Genomic DNA, 26,231 nt, shown 5'->3' with positions numbered 1-26,231 from the left:
GCATCCACTATGAAAAACAGTATGGAGATTTCTTAAAAAAACTAAAAATAGAAATACAATATGACCCAGCCATCCCACTATGGGGTCTCTATCCAAAGAACTTGAAATCAACAACCCAAAGGGACTCATGCACCCCTATGTTCATTGCAGGACTATTCACAATAGCCAAGACATGGAAGCAATCCAAGTGCCCACCAACGGATGATTGGATAAAGAAGATGTGGTATATGTATACAATGGAACACTACTCAGCCATAAAAACAGACAAAATTGTCCCATTTGCAACAACATGTACGGACCTGGAGGATATTATGTTAAGCAAAATACGCCAGACTGAGAAAGACAAACACCATATGATTTCACTCATATGTGGAAGATAAACAAACACATGGACAAAGAGAATAGTGCAGTTGTTACCAGGGGATGGGGGGGTGGGAGGTGGGCACAGAGGTGAAGGCAGCACTTATGTGGTGACAAACAAGTAATAATGTACAACTGAAATTTCATAATGACGTAAACTATTGTGAATTCCATAAAAAAATAATTTTTCTTTATTTGGAGTGACATTAAATATCAAATGAATAACACTATGACAAATGAAGAGAGAGATTGTGAAAGAAAAGAAAAATATTTATATTTCAATACCTTTTACAGTATTTTTTTTTTTTTGATTTTTGAACAAAGCACTCTGCATTTTCATTTTGCACAGGGCCCTACAAATTATATAGCTGGGGCCACTGCCTGGCACATCGTAAGTGCTATATAGTTATATCTATATGTATATATATATTTCACAAAGGAATCAATGATGGTTCCAGAATTTTGTATTGAAATATTGTATTCTTAAAAGGAAAATCTAGACTTTCTATCCCTGGAAGAAAATTACTCAAACAGGGAAAGATGATTTACTCAGCATCTGAACCTGTCCCTGTGAGTTTTTCATTTTCCGTGGGGCTGATAAACCCATTGCTCCTAGATTGGAAAGTTTTCCTCTGTACCACAGAGGGTCCCAAATAGCCAGATGAGCAAGGCCCACAGAACACACTTCGTTTCTTACAGCATCTCTTAGGCACTTTTCAGTGTCCCTCAAAAGAAGACTTTACAGATTCCTAAACCTTTTCAAACACATTATTGCATCTGAACCCCACAACATTTTGAATTAGGCTGTGAAGAAGTTAGAAAATAATATGTATGCCTGGCTAGTTACCAATAGCCCCTGGAGGGGCATCACCTGCTCGGCTCATCACAACCCAGGGTCTGACCCCTCAGTCTTACAGATTCAGGAAACAGAGAGTGTCGGTTTCCCCGAGCTTTATTGGACTTAGGCATGCTGATTCACATCAACTAAATCCACAGGAGAATAAAGTATAAAATACGGAATGCCGATGCTGTAATTTATAGAGAGAAATGTAACTTTCCAGCACACCAGAACATTCTCTCTCTGTAGAAAATCATCCTGGGAAGGTAGATTATCAGAAGGTAGCTTGTGAGCACAGAATCAGAAGAGGGAGAGTTGGCTGGCTAACTCATATGTTTAACGACGTCAGGCTCCCATGGTCTGACAGATCTATCTCCACAATAAGGAGAATTGGGCATGTTTGCATCCTTTTGTCTTCCTAGGACTCTTTGTTCCCCAGTCAGTGCTGGAGGCAGACTGATAATTCATACCTTCCTTTCTCTCATGCTCCTTGCCAACTGATTCGTTTTCTGAAGGACTCATTCTTTCTTGAGATATGTGATTTTTATCAACATAGTAACAGCCAGATTTTTTTCCTTCCTGCTTCTGGCATAGGGAATATTTTTTCTTCCTTAAGGCGGTTTTCGCATAAAAGGCATTTCACATAACTTGCACCAGTTTTAAGGTTTGACTCTTAGCTTTTAGGACTGTATTGTTTTCACCCTTGCCTTCAGGCAGTGCTGTCTTCATTTTATAAAACAGAAAACAGGCTCAGGGAATTGGATAACTTGGTCTGAGGAAGGAATCCAGACGCTTACTTCTTTTGGGGTTTGTTGTTGTTTGTTTGGGTGCAAGGATAACACCCTTCTTCCTACTATATTATACTATATCACATCTGCCTTCTTGAAATTTCAACACTTTGATTTTAAGGCAGCATCATATTAATTTCCTACCAAATGCCTTGACTTGACCTACAATATACTACAGAAGCTGCCTCGTAGCTCTTGTTCTGACTTTATTTTCTCTCTCTCTCCCACTCACTCCTCTTCAGCCGTCCTCACATGTTCCAGCCTCAGAGCGGCTGTTATGTATGTTTTTCCCTCTGCCTGCGTGCTCTTCCCTCAGACAGGCCCTTTGTTCTGCTCCTTCACTTCATTCAGAACTCCACTCAAATTCAACGCTCTATCTAAAATTACACCACTACCACCCTTATCACAGTACTGCACTTTACTTTTTCTCATGGCGCCTAACACTAAGTTGTTATATCTTATTTAAACTGTACATATCTATTTTTTGGTTTTTGTCTGACTCTCCTATTGGAATATAAGCTCAAAGGAGATTTCTTTGTTTTACTTACTGCCATATCCTCAGTGTTTGAACAATCTCTACCACATTGGGCTGTTGTGGAATAAAAAAGAGCATGTGGGACAGTTAGCATCAATTCTGGTCAACCAGATCTTGAGTTTGATTTATTTCTGTGGGCAAGGGATAAAAGGCTCTCAGTACACGTTTACCATATGTTCTATGGCATGCTCTCCTCTGCAGTTTTAACATCTAGAAACATCTGAGAAACTAAGCTGCATGAGGGCAGTGACTGTTTATATCTAGTCCCTCTTGATATGTATACTACAGTATCTTGATGTATCTAGTATATATCATCTTGATAAATCTAGCGTATCTTGATATATATATATGTCCAGATATATATATTTCATTCATTATATACTGATATATATGTATATATAAAATTAATGAACAGATACAAACAAAAAGTGTTACAAAATATACAAAGATGAGATTTTGATCAATATGACTAAAGATTCTAAGTGAGGAGATGAGATAGAATTTAAGCTCGTTTTGTGGTTATACCTATGAGTCAGTATTAGAGTTATCAATGAGATTCATATATCATTTGTCAATTTAGAAGCCCATTTTCTCTATGGGGGAAAGTTGGAGTGATTAATATGTACAAAGTTTAGAATGAGTTTCAAATTAGTATAAAGGTTTATTATGGAATGTTGATGTCAGTACCCTCACCAAATCACCATGTTTTAAAAACTAGAGTTTCAAAAAAAATCAGTGGTCAAAAAGGCTCAGAAAGTTGGAATAGTTTCCCTAATGTGATGATGAGACCTTACTTGTCTTGAAAAGATTTTAGTAGTTGAGCTCTGAACCATTATGTTACCTGAGGATAATTAAAAATCATCTATCTTTATGACAGGAAATCCTCCGTTGGGAATACCTCATAGTAATATGCTCCTGTCCAATAGGCATTGATGTTTCTTATATTTCCATTAGTCATATGTACAACGAAGTGTTTAAACGTTTCTTTATTGAATGGCGAAGTCACTCAGCTAGTAGATAGCTGAAGAGGAACTTACAGTCAGATATTATAAGTCTAAATATGATTCTTATTTTGCTTTAGCAAAGCAACCAAGGCAGAGAAAGAATGGCCTACTTTTTCTTTGGGAGATTGTTTTCCCTCCTTACCTGGGCATTGAGTTATCAAAGGGCAAGTCCGAAACCCCTTGCCTTGTGGATGACTGACTCTAATGGCCATTCCAGCATAGCTGCAAGGACAGACCTGCCAGCTCTAAACATTTCTTTCTTTATCAATTTACCTGGCAAAGCATGAAATGCAGTGAATGCTTGACTAGTTTGGGGGTAATTTTTCCCTTTTCGATTTTGCACTTTCAAACGACATATGGCAATATTTGGTTTTACAACCATATTACAGCCAGCATGAAATGTTTATTACTTGCGCCTGATAAATTAGAATTTTCCAAAACTAGCTGGATCAGAAGGCATGATGTGGTTCATTATTTACACAGCTCAGCCCATGCCATTGTGTTAGAGAGAAGGCTGTAGGAATAGAGGGATTGGATATCACAAAATTCTGTTCACTTTCTTTCCAAGCCAATGGTATTTGTTAGAATGTTATAAAGCACATGAGATTTTATTGGGCTTTTTAAACATTATAATTCCCCAAAGTTCCAATCTGAGGTAGGTTATCTTTTGCAAGGTAATTGCGTGTGGTTCACCTGAGTTGTGGATGTGATGCTGAAAACAAGGAGCAGTCAATAAATTAGGGGAATTCTGGATGAACTTTGAAAGCCAGTGAAGGGGATCACCAAAGAGGGCCAGCACTGGATTAGATGGTGACTTCAGAGCCTGAGGAGCAAGCAAAGAAACGAAAAGCCAGGTGTTCTCCATGGTCCATCCTGGCTATTTTGGATGGCAACCCCCTAGTATATCCACAATTTTGCCTTTTGGGTATTTTCTCTTGGTTTTGATATTTACAAATTAATTCAGGAAGATGAAAGTTTCCATGAAACCATATTGTCCTAGACCCGTTTCTAGTTTTCATCCACTTATTCAGCAAACATTTTTTATGCATGTATTCATATAAAGTGTTATAGATGTGGGTTGTGGGAGATGAAAAAGTCATTATTCTTCAATGAACTTCCTGTCTAGTAATTCTGAATAGTAACTCTCTGTGATGGTTAATTTTATGTGTCAATTTGGCTATACCACGGTACCCAGATATTTGGTCAAACGCTGGTCTGGATATTCCTGTGAAGGTATTTTTAAGATGAGATTAACATTTTAAATCAGTAGACTTTGATTAAAGCAGATTACCCTCCATAATGTGGGTGGGCCTCATCCAATCAGTTGAAGGCCTTAATAGGAAATAGTTGACCGTTCTGGAAGAAGGGATTCTGCCAGCAAGCTGCCTTTGGACTCAAACTGCAACTCTTCCTTGGGTCTCCAGCCTGTTGGCCTATCTTGTAGATTTTGGACTTGCTAGTCTCCACAATCAAGTGGGCCAATTCCTTAAAAGAAATCTCTCTCTCTATCTCTATATCTCTATCTACCTACCTAACTTCCTGTTGGTTCTGCTTCTCGGGAGAGCCCAGACTAATACACTCTCTATAGAACAAGTGGGAAACATCACTAATGAAGTGATAGCTTGTTTTAATTGATAGCTTTTATTACAACCTTAATCTTTATTCTATGTAATGTTCTTCTACAAATTTGCCGTGATTTATGGTTTTCAAAGAACTGTCACATGAATTTTCCCATTTGAGGTTTAAAAAGTTTTGATGGAAAATTAGGACAGAGTACAATTAACTGCATTTATAGATTTGAAAGGTATTGTCCAGAGAGTATATTACTTATTCAAAATCTGCTGTGAAATCATCACACTGGCTTTAGTTCTCAGATCTCCTTATTCATAAGGTAGTAATCTTTTCCTGACATGTGGATGCATCTTTAGGTGTTTGAGAATGTTGTCATGGCAGAAGCAATATATATAGAGAGAGATAGATAGATATTAAATAGTGTTATATCAGAATGATGCATAATGAACAAAGTCTACTGACCTTGTCGTAAGAAAAAAACATTAAAAAGAAAATCTATAAGTTACATAGGGGAATGTCAGCTCAAGCTCAGAGAGATGGCTACTTCTAATGCTCCAATGGGACAGCCCTGGGTACTTTCTTGTATTGGTTTAGCCAGGAGGAAAGGTTCTTTTTCCCCCTGTGCTTGAACCTTACGCTGACTGCTGCAAACAGAGAGAATCAAACATAGTAATGGTTTAAGATCTTGGAAATCAGGCATACTAAGCTATGTTTTATTAGAAATATGTAGAATATCATGTTCTTTTATTATTCACACAAGTCAGCCATGTGTTGATCCTTAACATCAACAATTAGCACTTTGGGTACACTTCTTTTGAGGCAGCCTTCTTTGAAAAAGTCACAGATTTATCTTGGCTTGGTGAAAATCTGACATGGGACAATGAAACAAGGTAGACAGAAATAATTTAAGCACCATGAATTGTCCTATCAGAAGTTAATTTCCCCTAATGGAGCTTCCACTTCCTATTGCCTTCTCTTGTGGTGCTTTCTTTTATGCCTTCCGCTACAATCCTGAACTTGGCTCTGACTGTAGGTGGAGCACTAGTTCCTTTAACTAAGGAATATTGAAGTGAAGCTTGCTTTTGGAAGTCTGCCCCTTACCTGCTCAGCAACAGCAACGATTAGCATGTGGAAACAAAAATGTGTGTAGAACATTAGGCTCACAACTGAAGGTTAAAAAAAATCATTGTCAATTATACCTCAATAAAGCTGAAAAAAAAACCCAACTTCTTTTTGATTGAAGAATCAAGGGATTATAAAGTAGCTAACATTTGGCGTTGACACTGATGGAGGAAGTGAGTAGATCCATGCTGTGCTGGTGGTTAGCATCTGTCAGCAACTGTGCCTGATTCATCTCTCACACATCCTGGCTGAGAGAGGGTGCCAGGCACAGAGAAGGTGCTCAGCAAGTCATAGCTCCGCGTGTGAGCAGATGTTTAATGTCAGTGGAGTGCTTTTGCTGGGGTATACTCTTCATTTCACACATAGGATACACTGGGCAGCAGGCACTTTCAGAGTTAGCCTTAGTAGGTCAAAATGGCTCCTGGTGATGTCCTGCTTGAAGTCCAGGGACAGTGGGATCATCTGAAATACCTTCCTCTAGAAGTGCCTGTCAACCGCCTAACTGAAAAGAATTCCCGAGTTACAGACCGTTCAGATTCCATGGTTGTTTGCTAGCAGCCTCCTATACCAACTAGAAGTAGTATTTTCTAAGTGCATTAGTGCAATTAGAACTCTTTTTATAGCCAAGGGAAAGTGGGCCATTTCTCTCCCTTTGTGATGCTGATCAGACTCCCACTCAGCTGTTGCAGCTCTATTGTGAGTGTACCTCCAAATGGAGTAGATTTGAATACAACCCGTCACAGGCAGTTGGGCAGGGTTATTAGGTGACAAATGAGTTCTTCTTTTCTGAAGAAGGACATTTGCGGCAGTGGGAGGCACATCCCACAGGGAGTCAGGATACCTGGATTTTACTTGTAGAAGCTGTTTGGGGTTTGCATGATGGTTTGTTTCTCTGGCCTTAATTTCCTTTTCTATCATTGAAAAGGTTGGTTTAAGTACTCTTCAGAGTTACCTCCAACTAAATGACCTCACAGTTTGTTAAAGGGTTTTCCAGGTGAGTGTTAACTCCAGGTGTTAGAAAGTGGGGTCTTGAAATTGAGTTTGGGGATTAAGTTTTAGAGCCAACAAAGGCACTGTCTCCACTACACGCCATGTGTATATTTTGTTATTTTGCAAACTCATTTGTGAAATTGGAAAAATAATAGCTCCTCATAATGTTATTGTGAAGATAAATTATATGTTGCATTTGAAATGATTAGCAAATAACCAGGTTCAGGGTAACACTAAATAAATATTTCTTATTAAGAGAGAAAGAGAGAGAGAGAGATTGTTACCAAACGTTCACAATCAACTGACACTTTAACTTTCACAGTGAGAAGTGAAATGCAGTGAAAAAGAATGGATTCTAAGCCTTATCCTGCAGGTGAGCATCACTGACTTCCATACAAAGTATGAATGAAGAAAAATCAATTTTCTATTTCTAAGCACATATGTAGAATATCTTACGGTGAGTTTTCTTTGGAGAAAAAACATGCTCTTTGCTTAGGGCAGGCTTACATATGTAAATACTTCTTTACACTTAAAGAGATCATAAGTGCACATAATTATTCTAGTGGAAGAATTATCTACATGTGTGTGTAAATGTATGTGTGTCTGTCAGTGTGTTTACCAGTTATCATTATTTTTAACATTATTTTTAATCTTTCAAAGGATGCACATTACTAGGTTTGAGAAACACAAAAGAAACAAAAAGCTCTCTCTCCTGGTATTATTTGCTCATTTCTCTGCAATCCCCTCAAATTTCCTCCCCCCAAATTTAGCTATGTTTATTAGTTTCTTGTGGTTTTTTCCCCAGGGTTTCTTTATTCAAACTTAATTCTTCCCTTTTGCTTTCATAAAAGGTAGCGTATCCCATGCCTTTCAATACCTTGCTTTTTTGACTTAACTGTATATCCTGTAAATCTTTCCATATAGTGGGACAGCTTGTGTTTTCCAAAAATGGCAGCAACAACGTTTCCATCTAATCTGTTCTTCTTCCAATGTGATATTGACACTCATCCCATCAAGAGATGAGTCGACGAATCTAAATGGGCTTGTAATCATGGAGGAAGTGACTTTGTGACAAGGCTAGGACAAAAAAGCAATACAGCTTCCTCCTAGCATTCTTTTTAGGATGCTGCTCTTGAAACTTAGCCCCCATGCTGTAAGGAAGCCTAAGAAATTACACAGAGAGGCCATATGCAGGTGTTGCAGCTTCAGCCCCTGCTGAGGTTCTAGAAGGCAATATTCAGCACCACACTTAGGGGAGCGGACTTTTCCAGTATTTCAGCCTCCAGCAGCGGAGTCAGCCCCTAGTCTTCAAGTCTTCTCAGTTGAGGCTCCCATACCTGGTGGAAGAGAGATAAGCGGTCCCTACTGTGCACTTTCTGAATTGACCCTGATAACCCATGAGCCTAATAAAAGTGTTGTTTTGTATCAGTAAGTTTGGGATGGTTTCTTATGTGGCGGTAGTGACTAGAACAGAGAGTTTCCGCATCCTTTTGTGGTAGCTTTATAGTATTCTATTGTAGAGTTATACCACGTTTAACTACAATCCCGTAGATGATGACTTGGATGGATACAATTTTTGGTGTTTCAAAAAAAAATCCTCTAATAAATAACCTTGTAAATGTATCATGTTCAATAGATGCAGGCATATTTACATAAGTTTCCTGAAGTGGGGTGTCTGGGGCAAGGGTAAATGAATTTGCAAGTTTGATTGACATTTCCCAAATGGCCTTTAAAGGGGTTGTGTGAATTTATACTCACACCTGCGGTATCTAAAAGGGCTTGTCTCAATACGGTCTTGCTAAAGTACATTGTGAAACTTTCAGTTTTTTGCTATTCTAATAAGTAAAAAATGGTATCTCATAATTATAATTTGCATTTCTTTTATCATGTGTAAATTTGAGAAAATTTTTGTATGAATATCCTTTTATATAAACTATATTTTTAGATCTTATTTCAATTTCTATGTGCTTGTATATATTATGCAAATTAGCCCTGTATCTACAAAACGACTTGCAGATATTTTTCTTATTTGTCATTTTCTTTGGATTTTCCTTGCAATATTTTGCATGATGTTGAAGATTTTAATTTTTATGTAGTTAAAGTTACAAGTCTTTTCTTTTATGGCTTCTGCATTTTGAGTCTGAATTAAAATAACCTTCTATCTCCAATGTAATGAAGTATTTCTCCATCAGAACATATCATTATGTATGTATTTTATATATAACATATATGTATATATAACTATATTGACAGTTTCATATATAAATATTAATAATATAGAAATGTTTCATAAATAAATGAGATATATGTCAGTTTTATATATAAACATCTATGTCAGTTACAGATGTATATTAGTTTTATAGTAATATATAAATTAGTAAATCAGTTTTACCTGTTTATATAATTATAAAATATCCATTGAATACTATTGAATACTATACATTAAAGACTAAGGAATTTTTACAAAATTAAAAATAGATATTGAGAAATGTGACATCAGCAAGAAGGTGAAATAGTTTTCAGCCATCATTTCCTCTCCTATTCTGCCCAGAAACCCTTATTTCAATGACCACACACGGAGAAGAGTATCTTTGTGGGAGCCCAGGAGTCCAGCAGAGAGGTCCCAGCACACCCTTGGAGGAAAAAATTTGAGAATAGACACATTGCAGAGGGTAAGAAGAATAGTTTCACTTTCCCTTAATCCCCCCTCCCCAAGGCAGTAGAGCATAGTGCCAAGAGAGATCCCCTCGGCCCACAGTCTCTCCCACAGGGTAAAATGAGAGTGTAGTGAGTGCCCAACTTCGTCAGCCATGCAGGACGTTGCCGAAGAGGTTGATTTCTTTCTCATCCCACCCAGAACACTGAGGGGATGGGTATGGCTGAAGATTCTGCAGGCTGCTAGGAGCAGAGAAAAAGGGTGAGGGCTCACAGCAACTGGGGCACAGAACTCAACAAAGGGCTGTGCTTTCTGCTAATTATCTGGCAAACTCCACCAAGGGCCTGCTCATAAGCCTCCTAGGATGCATCACCTACAGAGCAGCCTTCAGTTAACCCACATGTACTTCCAGCACTCTGCATGTCTCTCTCCCGCACAGCCAGAGCTCTGTGTGTGCCTTGCTAAGAATGCTCAGGAGCCTCTGCAGATCCTGCATGATCTCACACTGACAGCCAGCTCAACTCTGCTGTATTGAGGCAAGATGTTTAACTTTGAACACTTCAGGTCACTGCTCTAGAGAAAATTAACAGGAAGCTCTCAGCATCCCACCTGGCTTTTTAGAGTTGAAAGAAAGCATATAATCCTAAAACTTATCCCCCAAGAAGGACAAGCTTGTCTCCTCCTGGCATCAGATCCGCAGCTAGGAGACCCAGCTGGAATCTTGGACAGGAACTCCTAGGGAGGAGAGAAAGATGTGAACGGGGCTACCAGAGAGAAAGAGGTAGAGAAAGGAACTAGAAATAGAGTTGTGCAGGATAGGATCTCCTACTAATCTGTCTCTTCAAATAAGGCAAAAAAACAAAACAAAAAAAACCAACAAAGCAAATAAAACAGCTCAACTTGGAAAGCCAGTTCTAAGAGGTAAATTTATAGTGATAAACACCCACATTAAGAAAAAAGAAAGATCTCAAATAAACAACCTACTTTACACCTCAAGGAATCAGAGAAAGAAGAACAAACTAAGCCCAAAGTGAGCAGGAAAAAGGAAATAATAAAGATTAGAGAAGAAATAAATCAGAGATTAGGAAAATGATAAAAAAGATAATGAAACTAAGAGGTTTTTTTTGGTAAATATAAACAAAATTGACAAGCCTTTAGCCAGACTAGTCAAGAAGAAGAGAGAGAAGATTTAAATAAATAAAATAGAAGAAAAATGAGACATTACAACTTATGCCACAGAAATACAAAGGATCATGAGAGACTACTATGAGTAATTGTACACCAACAAATTAGATAACCTAGAAAATGTATAAATTCCTAGAAACAAACAACCTACCAACACTGAATTAGGAAGAAGTAGAAAGTCTGACAACACCAACAAAGAATAAGGAGATTGAATCAGTAGTCAAAAACTTCCCAAGAAAGGAAAGCCCAGAACCAGATGGCTTCACTGGTGAATTCTACCAAACATTTTTAAAAACTCTTTTAAACAAACTCTTTTAAAAAACTTGAAGAGGCAAGAACATTTCCAAACATGTTTTTTCTTTTTTTTTTGCGAGGCCAGCATTACCCTGATACCAAAGCCAGACAAAGCTATTACAAGAAAAGAAAATTATAGGCTAATGTCCCTGATGAAGGTAGGTACAAAAATCTTCAACAAAATAATAGCATACTGAATTGAACAGCACATTAAAAGGATCACACACCATGATCAAGTGGGATTTATCACTGGGATGCAAGGATGGTTCAACATAAGCAAATCAATCAATGTGATATTCTGCATTAACAGATTGAAGGATAAACATCATATCATCTCAGTAGATGCAAGAAAAGCATTTGGCAAAATTCAACATCCTTCCCCCATAAACATTCTCAACAAATTTAGGTATAGAAGAACGTAGCTCAACATAATAAAAGCCATGTATGACTAGAACCCAGCTGACATCATTCTCAATAGTGAAAAGCTGAAAGCATTTCCTCTAAGATCAGGGATAAGACCAGAGTGCCCACTCTCACAACTTGCATTCAACACAGTACTGGATGTCCTAGCTACAGCAATTAGATAAGGAAAAGAAATATGAGGCATCCAAATCTGAAAAGAAGTAAAATTGTCTCTGTTTGTGGATGACATGATCTTAGATATAAAAACCCCTAAAGATGCCACCAAGTAACGTTGGAACTAATGAGCAAATTCAGTAAAGTTTCAGGATACAAAAATCAGTTGAATTTCTATATACTAACAATGAATTATCCAAAAAAGAAATTAGAAGAACAATCCTATATACAATATCATCAAAAAGAATAAAATACTTAGGAAAACATTTAATCAAGGAGTGATCTGGACTCTGAAAACTATAAAACATTGGTGAAAGAAATTGAAGAAAACATAAATAAATGGAAATGTATGCTGTTTTCTTGGATTAAAAGAATTAATATTGTTAAAATTTCCATACTAACCAAAGTGATCTACAGATTCAATGTAATCCCTATCAAAATTCTAGTGGAATTTTTCACAGAAAGAGAAAAAAATTCCTAAAATTCAGGGAACTTCAAGAGACCCTGAACAGCCAAAGCAATTTGAGTAAGAACATAGCTTGAGGTATCACACTTCCTGACTTTAAAATATATTACAAAGCTACTGTAATCAGAACAGTATTGTACTGGCATAAAAACAGACACATAGACAAATGGAACAGAATAGAGAGCCCAGAAATAAATCTACACATTTACAGTCAACTGATCTTCAATGAAGGTGCCAAGAACACACAATGGGGATAGACCAGTCTCTTCAAAAGATGGTGTTGGGAAAACTGGACAGCCACATTCAAAAGAATGAAACTAGGCTGATATCTTACACCATACACAAGAGCATCTCAAAATGGATTAAAGACTCAAATACAAGACCTGAAACTGTAAAACTACTAGAAGAAATCATAGGGAAAAGCATCTTGACACTGGTCTGGTCAATGTTTTTTTAGGTATGAGCCCCAAAGTGAAAACAACAAAAGGAAATATAGACAAGTGTGATTGAATCAAACTAAACAGCTTCTACATAGCAAAGGAAATGATCAACAGAGTGAAGAGACCACCTATAGAATGGGAGAAAATATTTGCAAACCATATATTTGATAAGAAGTTAATATACAAATATCTAAGTAACTCAACTCAATAGCAAAAAACCAAAGAACCTGATAAAAAATAGGCAAAGGATCTAAATAGACATTTCTCCATAGAAGGCATACAAATAGCCAATAGGTATATGAAAAGGTGCTCTACATTAATAGTTATCAGAGAAATGTAAATAAAAACCACGATGAGATATCACCTCACACATGTTAGAATTGTTATTATAAAAAACACAAATGACAGTAAGTATTGGTGAAGATGTGGAAGAATGGGAACACTTGTACACTGTTGGTGAGAATGTAAATTGATACAGCCATTATGAAATATGGTATGGGAGCTCCTCAAAAAATTAAAAACAGAACTACCACATGATCCAGCAATCTCAGTATGGATATATATCCCAGGGAAATGAAATTGATATCTTGAAGAGAAATCTGTACTCCCATGTTCATTGCAGCCTTATTCACAATAGGCAAAATATGGAAACAACCTAAGCTTCCATCAACGGATGAATGGATAAAGAAAATGTGGCGCATAGATACAAAGGGATATTGTTCAGCCATAAGGAAAGTAGAAAATTCTGTGACAGCATGGATGAACCTGGAGGATATGATGATGGATAAGATAAGTCAGACACAGAAAGATAAATACTACATTATCTCACTTCTATGTGGAATCATAAAAACAGAGAGTAGAATGGTGATTGCCAGGGGTTGGAGCATGGGAAAGATGGAGAGATGTTGACAAAAGAGTACAGAGTTTCAGTTATGTAGGATGAATAAGTTCTGGAGATCTAATGTGTATCATGATGACTATAGTTAAGAATACTGTATTGTATATTTGAAGTTTGCTAAGAGAGTAGATCTTAAGTGTTCTCACCACACACACACGAAAGTAACTATATGTGAAGTGATGGATATGTTAATTAGCTTGATTGTGTTAATCATCTCACAATGTATACATATATCAAAACATCACGATGTGCACCTTTAATTTATATTTTATTTGTCAATTATACCTCAATAAACCTAGAAAAAATAAAAGTAAAATAAAAAAAAACAATGAGGAATTTGACTCAATATCTTTTCATGCTATTTTCAGATAATTGCATCACATATTTTGTCCAATTAACTCTTAATAATATGATGAGTTTTAGATTTGAACTGTCCTTTTTGCTTTTGCAATTTTGTCAGGTTTTGATTTCATTGTTTTGCAAAAGAATTTGAACATTTTCTTCTAACTCCATTGGAGTCATCTCCTTCTTAATGGTTTGCCTACAGTGTTGTGTAATTTGTGTCTCAGAGCTCACCATGAAGCTCTGAGAGACTAAGGCGTGCTGGTACTGAAAGACCTTGAGAAACACCTGCCATCAAATCCCAGAATCAGGACTTCTGATTCAGTACTATAATCATGGAACTTTTAGCAGTCTGAAGAAGTCACTTAAAATTTTCATTTATCTTTTTCTTCTTTGATGTTGGAAATTATTTGCGATAGTCGAAAATTTGAGATTCACAAAGATTTTAGGACGCATCCCTCATGAATGTGAATATGTAGCTGACGAAAATGTATATTCACAGTAAACACGCAGTGTTCTCCACTTCCAGCTCCCTCCTTCCCAGTCGCCCTCTTAACCTCCAGCCACGTTAACGCTGCTTAAGTTTTGCTTCTGGATTTTCATGAACTTCCTCCCTGTCCTTACTTTTGTGGACTACAATAAAATATATGTTATTTACTTAACCCTACCGCGTCATATGCTAAGAGCATGTTTGCAGATTTCTTTATTTTTCAACTGAATATTTCTTTTCAATTGTTTTCAATGAGGCCCTTTGTCTGGTAAAAGTTTTGAGGCCTTACATGTCTTTCAATGTCTTTATTCAGCCCTCACAATTAAATAATAGTATTGGTGGATATACAATTCTAGGTTCAATGTTCTTTTCCTGCAACATCTTATACATATTATTCCATTGTATTCTTGTCTATAGTGTTCAGCTGTTGTTGAAGATAATATGAATTTAATATTTTGTTCTTTGTGGATGCTGCTTCTTTTCACTGGAAACTTTTAGAAATTTTCCTTTTTCTTCAATATTCTTCCAATTCTCTTTCTTTATATTTTTTACCTTTAATTCTAAGCTGTCACTAAGTTTTTATAAATTATGTCTCCATTTTCTCTTATTTTATCATTCCTAGACATCTATTATATATACCTTAAAAGTTTCTTTTGAAATTTTTAATCTCTTTTGTCATTTCAGATGACCTTTGAGCGAGTTCCTTGATTTAATCTTCCAGGAAACAATTGTGTTATTCTAGAATCATACTGAGCTCTCCTTTCCAGCTCCCCAGTCAGCCTTTAGTTTTACTTGAAAATGTGGGGAAGGACACTATTAGAATAAAATGCACCTAATTATGGAGCTTAAAGCAAATCTTGATGAAATTTTAAGATGAACCATGAGCCTTCAAAGACATTCCGTATGGTGGCAGGCCCTTTAAGGCTATATGCCTAGACCTTATTAAGGTGTCCTGTCACTCTCCCTTGCCTTGAGGGAATACTTGAGGGGAAAAGTTAGGAATCTGAGACGAGATAAAGTCTCAAATCTTTTGCCTGGCACCTTCAGGTTGTTTTTGGTTCTGCCTAGCTCTCTCTTCATCTGCTTCTCTTCCCTCACAGGACCTTATACTTCAGCCATACTAATTGATTATTAGGTTATTAAAATAAAGTCCAGCTTGCAGTTTCACTGACATAGTTTTCCGGATTATTTTTTCTTATTTCGTAATGAAGCTGACGGTGGACTGCTTCTTGTCACACCTGGAACCACTGCCGAACTGATTTTCAACTCTGTATGTCAATGAAAATTGTGTGTGTGTGTTCTCTTCTGTTATGGGTTGAATTATATGCCTCCCCCAGCCCCAAATGCCTATGTTAAAGTCTTAACTCTCAGTACCTCAGACCTCAGAATGTGACTCTTTTTGGAAATGGGCTGTTGGAGATGTAATTAATTAAGATGAGCTCATTAGGATGGGCTTTAATCCTATATAACCAGTGCCTTCACAAAAAGGGGAAATTCGGACCCAGAGACACACTTTGAGGGAACACCACATGAACAGACTTAGGGAGAAGATGGTCATCTGTAGGCCAAGGAGAGAGTTCTGGAACAGATCTTTCTCTCATAGTCCTCAGAAGGAATAAACCCTGCTGACGCATTGATTCCAGGCTTCTAGCCTCCAGAACTGTGAGACAACAAATTTCAGTTGCTTCAGCCACCCAGTTTGCAGTGCTTTCTTACCGTAGCCCTGGCCCACTAATGCACCTTCCATCCCTCAGATTAGCAATTAGCTTCTTTTGAGAGCCATTTTGACAGAGACATAGAGGTTTTTGGTTTGTTTAACAGTTTTTACTTTATTTTAAAATGATGTATATCTTATATATAGTTACTTGGTATGTAACAATAAGTAGAGAACCACAAAAAAACATTTAGATGCAAGTGCTGGGGGTACGTTTAGTCTTACTTACCAGTTCAGTAACTATTTCCGAGAGAGGAGCTTCAATAAATAACTAAAATTTAGGTCTCTTAAAAAATGACAAGAAATTATAGATTAGTAAATGTCTTGGACTTGCTGAGTCACTTGTATATAGTTGAAGCTGTTAGTTTTAAATCCACATGCTAACAGTACACTTTTAATAGTTCTGTGATGGACCAGAGAATCGACCTGAGACAGAGTGAGAACTAGCAGAGAAAAACTGTGGAGTGAGTGTGGCCCATAGTTGATCCATCCATTCATCTATCCATCCATCCATTCATTCATTGATTTAGTAAACACTCCTTGTATCAGGTGCCTGTGATGATTCAGAGATATAAAGATAAGGATGATATAACACAGTGGGAGAAGAGCTGTGGGAACAGGGAGAAGGAGTAGCTCTATGAAGAGGTGGTGGGGTGGAGGAAATGGAAAGATCTGAGTGAGGCCTTGAGAACTGAGTGGCCAGAGAGAGAGAGGAGGAGAGGACTTTGTATATTCCAAGGGATACAGACTTGGGAATCAGATATGTTGAAGTCTGGTGCCAGGTCAAGGGACTTAAATATAAGAATATAAAGTATAAGAAATATAAAAAAATAGCAGGAGATGATGCTAAAGAGGTAGAATGGGACAAGATTGGCTGAGGTCTTGAATGCCATGCTAAAGACTTTGATTTTGCCTTTCAGTCAACTATAAGCCATAAAACAACTGTGATAGTGGCTCAAGTAGCCCATGGTGAATGCAGGAGGCTCACTGTAGGAGAAGCCCTTATGTTTTCTACTTGACCTTTCTCAAGATCCTCACATGGAAAATCTCATACTCCTTTCATACATAAAACTATGGTATCTTGAAAGCATGGGAAGTAGAGGTCATCCCTTCATTCCACGCATATTAGTTGAGATCCTTTTAGGATGAGCAGGATAGTGCCCAGGCTTTAGGGTTGAGTAAGGGTGATGGACTGAGAGTGACTTACATACTTTATCTTTGAAAAGTTACAGTTGAGGGAGCTCAAAGCATGATATTAGATGAGAAACATAGAGAGACTGTGCTCAGTGCTCAAGAGAAGGACTGGATAACAAAAATTAAAAGGGAAGGAGAAGTTCTCTGAAGGAAAGGGTCAGGTGATGCTTTACTTGGCTTCAAGGAGAGATGAGTGAGCTCTTCAGAAGGAATTTCCTTCCTGATGAGAAAGGACCCAGTGAAATATAGATAGATAGGTGATACATAGATAGATAGATAGATAGATAGATTTTTTTTTTGTTTTTTTGAGAACAAACTGTGTTTGGCACTGTCCTGGATTTTTTGCCCAGGATATCTTATATAATCTTGACAACCCTCTTTGAGGTAGGTGTCTTTATCTACATTTTACAGTTGGGGAGACCAAGGCAACAGATCTTTCCTTAACTTAGAATAAATGGATGGACTTGGGTCAGTCTGGATTCACACTATTAATCATTAGAACATACTCTCCCTGTCCATCTACAAAAAATACATCAATTCAGAAAACCAGTTACAACGTTCCCTGTCACAATGTCATTAGACTCTGTAGCCCAAACCCCAATAGCCAAGGCAAGACTTATTTCTTGTACCTTGAAACTGTGGGGTAAATGTGTGTAATTCAAATCTTTCAGCTATAAGCCATTCTCTAGATTAATATCCTATTTTCACCAGTATCAGCAAAATAAAAGATTTTTGCTCTAGAAAAACAATGTAAACCCTGTGTGCTTAGGGCCATGACTTTAAACTTCCTTTTCTGAGTCCTCTATTTTTGCAGGCCACATTGATCTAAAGATCTTATGGCTCCACTCAGGCCACAGCATGTCAAGATGCTGCAGAACCGAAGGTTGCATTTTGAAGACTGCAGAATACTTTCTTGTTAGGTCTGGGGACAGCTACTTCATCTGCTGGGCCCAGGGCAAAATGAAAAATGAGAGACCCTTGCTCAAGAAGCAGGAAAAAGTCTCATTACAGGTACTAAAATGAAAGGCTTTTCCTTTCTTTGGTGGTCTCTCTTGACTTGTCATAGTGTTTTTTTATGTACTAATTAATGTCATCCTAAGTATGGAAAATCAAAATTTAAATAATCAGCATGAATTTTAACATTGATCTTCATATTATACCATGTCAATGTAAATGAAAATAGAAAAACATTCAGGTCATATGTGGTATAACCTAAATTACACAGTTCATATTTCTCAGGACATATGCATACTTTTCATGAGAGGAAATATATGCACAAAAATAACTCAACTGTTTTGATTTCACTTCTTGACACATGCGCCTCTACCAACATTGTCTACCTAATCTTATAGACTAGTAAGGAAGGGCTGAAAGGGAAAGGAACTACACGTAAGTAACATGAGTAAGAAAGGATATGACAAGTTTCCTTGGTTACTGTATCTCTTAGAACACCATTGTCTTCTTTCTGAGTTTAAAGCAGATTCTTGTTCTGAAGGGAAGCATAGCCTCCTGGAGCTATCAGTGCCCCTGCTTACTTAGTTGTAGATATAACATGCTTATCTTATACTTGCTTTGAGTCTAGCTGAACTCCGATGCATCCTAAATTCACTGGAATTCTGTATACATAGGGCATCTCCAAGGCTACATGCAAGTAAGATGTCAAGGAACAGGGCAGATATGGTTTTTGCATATTGCGCTTATCTCCTTTGCTGGGAACCATGCTCCCTTGTCTCGTTGAACTTCACTTACAAAACACAAGTTCAAAGATAAATTATTAAGAATTTTGAGATAGTGACAGCAGAGCATTAACCGAACTACAGGGCCCTTTTGAGTCTGGGCATCTGTGAGACTGCACAGGTTGCACACCCATGAAACCAGCCCTGCCTGGGCCAACTTTAAGGATTCCCACTTTGAGCATCGCCCAATGATAATGGTATTGCATCATGAGGAGAAAGGAGAAACACTGCTGTGACAAAGGGCTCAGGGATGAAAAGCCTAGGGCCACCAGTGAACAATTCCATCAGCTCCTTCACTGAGGTGAATACTGCCCCTACATTTTAATTCTGGTGAGAAGGGAGGCAACATAAGGTACTGGTAATTGTTCTGAAGTGGCATTCAGGAGCTCTGCGCTCTGGTTCCAGCTTTGCCATCACTGAGCATGACACAACCTCTCTAAGTGTCAATGTTCTCATCTGTAAAATGGGGATAATATTAACTACCTCATAGGGCTGCTGTGAGAAGTAAACAAAGGACAATATATGCACATAATAGGTGATAGTAAATGTAGTTTTTTATTCCTACTTTGGAGATTTGTTGATTCTATGCTATAACAACACTAAATCAGTAGAAAGTCCTGTTCTGAAGAAAATCTGGGAGGAAGGTTGAAGGCTTCTGCCACTTGACTCCAGAACCTTGGTTCCAAGGATAGTAGCAGGCTGACTGTTCAGGGAGATTATGTCTCTTGATGTTCATTAGATTTTATAATCTTAGTGATTTGTTAAAAGTATTAAAATCGTAGTTTTGGTCATAACCAATTATTTAATTATCGAATTGCCTATATGGGAGAAAACGAACAGTTGTGTGCATAAATTTGGACTCCTGTTATAACCTATGGCTAACGTTGCCTAGAGTATGTGTATACATCTTCGTCTATTATTTCACCTTCTGCAAATGAATTTTATTCAGTTTTCTCCACTATTTTGCATGCAGATATGTCCACTTCTCATTTCTTGGAAGACTAAGGAGACTAGCAAATGTTGGCCAGGCTGCTGCTTAGATCTCCCATCCCCCTCCACCAAACTGGTACAGTGTTGATTTGTGCTTAGTTTTCTTTTTCTCTGTAAATCTGCAGTTGTTGCAATGATGCATGACTATATGGGTCTATAAGATCATATTCTTGGCTGGGGAAATGATTGCACAGTCCATTTTACACTTGACGTCTCACAGAAGTAAGTACAACTCTCCAAAGGATGGGAGGAAGCAGGGGAAGGAGGAAGGAATCAGAGACCTGAAGGGACTTGGCTTTTAAGGAGGCACTGGACAGGCTGGCTGCTTGAGAGCTCTGCTGGGGCCTGAGAGCCAGAAGGCAGCTCTGTACACAGAGAACTCCAAAGGCCTGGCCTGGCCTGGGGATGTGTTAGTAAGAGAGAGGATTCATCCTGAGCCTGCTTTTCCTCCCCCAAGTATTCTCCCTCTGAAACACCTAGCTGGTCTCAAACCATGCTCCGTGTCTGCACTGACAATGATATTTCTTAAACACTAGGCATTTCTACTCCTAGGTCCAGGAAAGTGTAACTAAATATTTTGAAAGAGTGGAGTAATTCATAAAGCTACTTAATGCTTTTCTCCTCTTTAACTACAAACTCCCTCTGGGGCCTAGTTCTTTCTTGACATTGAATGAAAATGTGGGAAGTTCTCATAGTTTCTCTAGTTTCCCCAAATAGTAGATTAAAAGAAAAGCTCTGGGTCACAGCTGGTCATAAGAACAGTAATTAAAGTGTAACCTCCAGGGTAATAAAAATTCCTTACTTAATTCTGGGTTGACACACCTCCCTTCCTTCAGTTGGGGGCCTGCTGTGGGGTGGGAGGTGTGAGGGTGATTTTTTTTCTCTTTCTCCCAACATCATGTGTTTTACTTCTCTTCAAAATGAAGGCAGGGATGTAGCATAGTGGTTAAAACTAAGGCTTTGTGGTTCAAATCCTGGTTCTGCAGCTAAATAGCTGTGTGACATTGAGCAACTTACTTAAGCTCTTTGAGCCTCAATTTCTTTATCTGTAAAGTGGAATGATAATACCTAATTCAGAGGCTTGTTGCGAGGGTGAAATGATGAGAAGATCTAGCACATACGCATGCAACCAACATGTGATATTACATCTGACCTACAATTTCTCAGCAGTGATATGGTCCTAGGTTTACCCCGAGCTATGAGAAGAAGAAATGGTTCAGTATTAGACTCACCTTTACGTGCTCTGAAACAGTGATGAAACCAGTTTTCAAAAACTCTCCAGCCAGCCATTTAAGAAGAGTTCCTTATCTGATGGACAATGTTTGCAATTTCCAAACTGTCCTTATATATAATTCTTCATGTCGTCTTCTAGATACTCCTATAAGACAGACAGAAAAAGGTATTACATTCCTCTCTTTACAAATGAGGTGTTTGAGTTGTAGCAGAGACAAAGGTCGTAATGACAGCGCTGGACTCAGAACCTAGGTCATCTGACTTTCCAGTGCTTCTCTGGCTGCTTTGGCTGTCCTACTCTGTCATAACATCATTTGTCAAATGAGCTCTGCATTAACGTGAAAGGGATGTGATTCCCTGTGGCGGCAGTTCAGTGGGAGGCTTTAGAAGAGAGAAGAGTTTCTTTCACGGGTTTTCATCTGCACAGGTGGCCCTCCCAAGGGAGTGGGCAGGAATGCCGCTGGTGCTGTACAGGCCTGCTCTGTCCCATTAGGGCGCTGCTCTCGCCTTTCCATTAGACGGCACCGGTTTCTCTAAAATCACCCCGTTGACATGCTATTAACAGAGCAGAACATGTTGACATCCAGCTGTTGCTTTCATTACCAATTTGTTTTAGTTGGTCTCACACTGTTTTCCCCTCACTTTTTTTGTACAGTGTTGGTTTAACTCTGTCTGCAGCCAGCGTGGCTTGAGCAGTAAACCTTTTATGAGGGGAACTTGCTGATGTGTGGAAAGTCACAGGCAGCTGGCTGGGCCCGGCTGGCAAGTCTGTAATATTCCAGCCCTGAACTTAATCACTCAATGATTTTTGTTTGCTTTTCAATGTCTCCTTTTAAAAACTATAATTCCTAAAAATTTAGAGTAGGATTAATTCTCTGGGCAAACCTCTAACAAAATTTATTCTTAATCCACAAATAACATTGTTAAACTGAGAATTAGGATGAAGTTTGGAATGAAGGATGTTTGACAATTATTGCTATTGGAAAAAAATGTCAGTGATCACGAGTAGGACATTTTGCTCTAGTCAGTGACCCAGTGCAGACAATGCCTTTGGAGGACAGAAGTCCAGATGGTGGGCTACGATCCAGAAGTTTGGGCATGAGTCAAGAGTGCAAGATGATTGCAAGGTAATGGAGAGGGGGACGGCAGTGGGCATTTGCAGAAGGCCATCTTCGCTTGTACCTGCTGGTGGTAACTCCTTTTTGCTGTAGTAAGGAGTTGTGACAACGGTTTGCTTTATCTACAAAGAACTGCAAGATAGAACTTATTCAAATCCCGTAGTTTAGCTTTGATTCTTAGTTGTGCTCAATCTGTGCTTTCATACAGGAAAAAAGAAAGTACACGCACACATACACAAAAGATTTAGGAACCAATCATTTACTTGTATGTTTAACCAATATTTATTGAGCAACTGCCATCTTCTAAGTACTAAGGTAACTGTTCTAGGATCATGTAGAAATGAGGCCATTACCCTTGAGGAATTTGTAGTCCATTAAAAGAGATAAACTATCATGAATAATTTTAATATAGGATAGCATGTAGTGTCACAAAGATTAAAAAAAAATAAAGTATCACAGGAATTGAGACTTTTTCAGGAGGACTTATTTAAAACACCAGCAATGATTCTTGCAGTAAAAGAAAACTAGGTTTTATTCTTTAGGTGCAAATTACCTCAGCTGTCTGTTGTACTCACATTCACTAAGTAAATACCCTATTCCAAACTGTGCCAAAAGCAAGAGTTCTTTGGAAAAATTTTTTGACTTGAAAATTATGTGATTAGTGTATTTTGGTAAGTAAGATAGAAAAAGATTGGATCCTCACAGAAGATACAAAATTTACTTATTTATTCTGACTTGAAAGGTCAAAAGTGGACAAGGGCATGCGTAGTTAGTTGATTAGAATCTTGAATCTTGAGTTGTAAAGGGACTGCCTCTCTGAAAAAGAAGTTAAGACTATTGAGTTGTTCATTTGATCAACACTGAGTGCCTCAAATGTGCCAAGCTCTGTGCCAGACATGGCAGCCACTCATACCTGAAGCAGAGTGGGTTCAGTGTGCATGTTCAGTGTGCCTATGAGCATATGCTTCAAGGGCTGGGAGAGTGGAGCAGTGGTTAGGTAGTGCAGAGCTGGGACAAAGAAAAGAGGTAAGACTGGAATCAGAGACAAACATCACAGAGTTCATAATTTGCTCTTGGCCTATGCTGGTAGCAATTGCCCACTTCACTCCTGAAAAATGATCTATGCACCATCTCTGGCACACTGACACAGGTAGGTGGCCAGGGTTCTTCAAGGGTTATAACATTGGTCATACTATATATTGCAAGTATATGAATCAGTATAACTTATATCTGAGAGTTGAGATTTATCCATATTTTTTAATGGTGACCTTTTATAAGAAAACATACATATAGACAATGATAGCTTCTAGGAATCTGACAAAGGTATAGTTGAAAAACTTCATAGGAATCCTTAACTACTGGAATAAACACGTAATAAACTTTAGGTTTTGGCATGCCTGTTCATTTTATTTACTACTTTAGCTCTTCTGACACTCTTTGGCTTTACTGTCTTAATTATCTCTGTCTACCTGGTATATTAATGCATTTTTAACCAATAGGGGTCTGAGGATGTGGTACTAGGTAGCAAATAAAGGATCTTTTGTGTAACTCAATGATACTGGAATTCTAAAAGAAATCAAAGTGAATTGTGTCACAAGTTCAAATTTTCAAATTAAAAATTTTAAAATAATGAAACGAAAAACATAAAATTTCTTTCATCTTTGTTCATAAATGTCTTAACAATGTGTAACGTAATGAGTAAGAGCTTATGATTTCTGCACCTGCTGTCAATGAATTCCATTGCACCACGTAATTTGGAGTGGAATAAGGAACAGATTACACTGGGGAAAGTTCTGAGCCAAGGGTTGTAAGGGAGAGAAGATGCAGGCCCCCCAGTCTTCCTGCTGTCCTCATGAACACGGAGCCAGCAGACTGCTGGATGCACAGTGTGGGTCAGTGTGGCCAGAGTCCCCAAGACCACCCTCAGATTCAATGATCTGCTGTAAGCACTCACAGAACTCACAAAAGCAGTTGTACTTGCAGTTAAGGTTTACTATAGTGAAAGCATCCAGATTAACATTAGCAAAGGGAAAAGGTCAGAGGGCAGAGTCTAGGAGACACCAGGCATGGGCTTCCCAGGGAAGTGGACAGATGGTGTTTAATTCTCCCAGCAATGTTTGACAATACTTATGGAATAGTGTCAACCAGAGAAGCACACCCAATCCTTGATGTTCTGTTTTCACTGAGGGTTGATCAGGTAGGCGTGGAGCACCCATGTGACTAACCTTAGTCACTCGGTTTCTAGCCCCTCCAGAGGTTGAACTGATACCATGTGGCTCAAGGCCCCAGCAATAAATCATACTGTTAGTGTAGACTATCTGGGATGACCCAAGGCCCTAAGTAAGCAAAGGCACTCTTATCAGGCAGGATATTCTGAGGGCTTAGAGGGTACCTTCCAGAAGTTGGTCAAAGGCCAGTCTTTCCTTAGAACTGGGCATGGTTTGAACATCCCAGACCCAAGGTCAACTCTTTACTGCAGTCAGCATTCCAGGGAAGGAACCTCACACACTGCAACTTCTTATATGACACTTACAAGAACAACTTTGTCAGTGAGAAGACTATCAGATTATTAGGCACTGGACAGTTTGGGTTAGGTGCCAACTGTTTATAGAAGTTGGAAAGGCCAGCTGCACTGCACAGAGGGGTCTTTGAGGCCTTGGGAAACTGAGTTTCAGTGCAGCCTGCTCCCTCTGGGAGGGAAGAGCCCTTGGTCTCAGCTGTCTGTAGTCTAGACAACCAAGAGTGAACGCTGGTAGTCATCGTCCATCAACGAATTCCCTACAGAGAATTTTATATGCCAAAGATTTGGAACAGTAAACAAAACTTGACTAATTTGGGGAAATTAAAATGTTCTGCCTGAAGTCAAATTTAGACCATCTAAAAGGAATGGGAAATTTACTATCTGCAGAAAAAAACCTGTAGTTGGCTTAACTGCTTATGTTTCTTTTTAGAAGACAATGAAGAAAACATTTCCTTCTCTCCTTGGTGCTTGCCTGCCTTCTTCACCAATATACCAGAGTTACGGCACGCACTGCTCTGTCCTTCACAAGGCAATTAAATATGACGGCATCGGCAGTCCTTGCACAAACTGTGGAACGCTTGCTCTGTTGTGTTGCAGAGTAAACATCACCATGTAAGTGTTCTTTCTTTTGTGATTTGTTCTCCTACACACCCCTCAATCACCCTGTAGAAAATAAGCACTTTTTTAGCTCAAGGCTGATGGACAAAAGGACGGAAAGGAGAAAGATGCGACTTGAATTCACACGTATTGTGATTCTCAAACTCTGAAAACTTTTATTGTATTGTAAAGGTCTAGATGAAAGCATGAAGTAATGTTTAGCTGAAACTATCAAAATTATAAGATCTCCTAAATTAGCTTGAAAACTCATCAGGTCTGTAAAGACTCTGTTGTCTTTATAGTGCAGTGGATTGAGACTAGGTGATTATTCATAACTTTGCCCAAAGGCCCTTGAGTAACAATGATAGGTAAAACCCAAGCAAAGTGACACATTTGGAAGTTGCTGAGGTGAATATCAGCTGTGAGCAAAACCTTCCAAAGCCATGATTGAATACCAGCAGTAGTCCCTCAGGACGCTGACTTTTTTTTCAGGCAGGATAAAGTTTTATAAATGTGACCTCGGTACTAAATAAAAGTCATCCTAATTAAAGAGAATTTGCTAACGATAATAA

General features: G+C 38.3%; 1 long non-coding RNA gene across 1 annotated transcript in view; it reads left to right on the top strand.

The window, feature by feature from the left end:
* The window catches only part of LOC139075796 (uncharacterized), a 268,847-nt gene that overhangs the window by 66,440 nt on the left and 176,176 nt on the right, over positions 1-26,231 (top strand). Inside the window, exon 2 of the long non-coding RNA XR_011526601.1 lies at positions 25,493-25,674. This is a non-coding gene — a long non-coding RNA (uncharacterized lncRNA). The remainder of the gene's footprint in view (positions 1-25,492; positions 25,675-26,231) is intronic.

Source organism: Equus przewalskii, chromosome 14, assembly GCF_037783145.1.
Source record: "Equus przewalskii isolate Varuska chromosome 14, EquPr2, whole genome shotgun sequence".
Lineage (NCBI taxonomy): Eukaryota > Metazoa > Chordata > Mammalia > Perissodactyla > Equidae > Equus > Equus przewalskii.
Note: the sequence above shows the minus strand (reverse complement) of the source record. Positions and strands in the feature narration are given on the sequence as shown.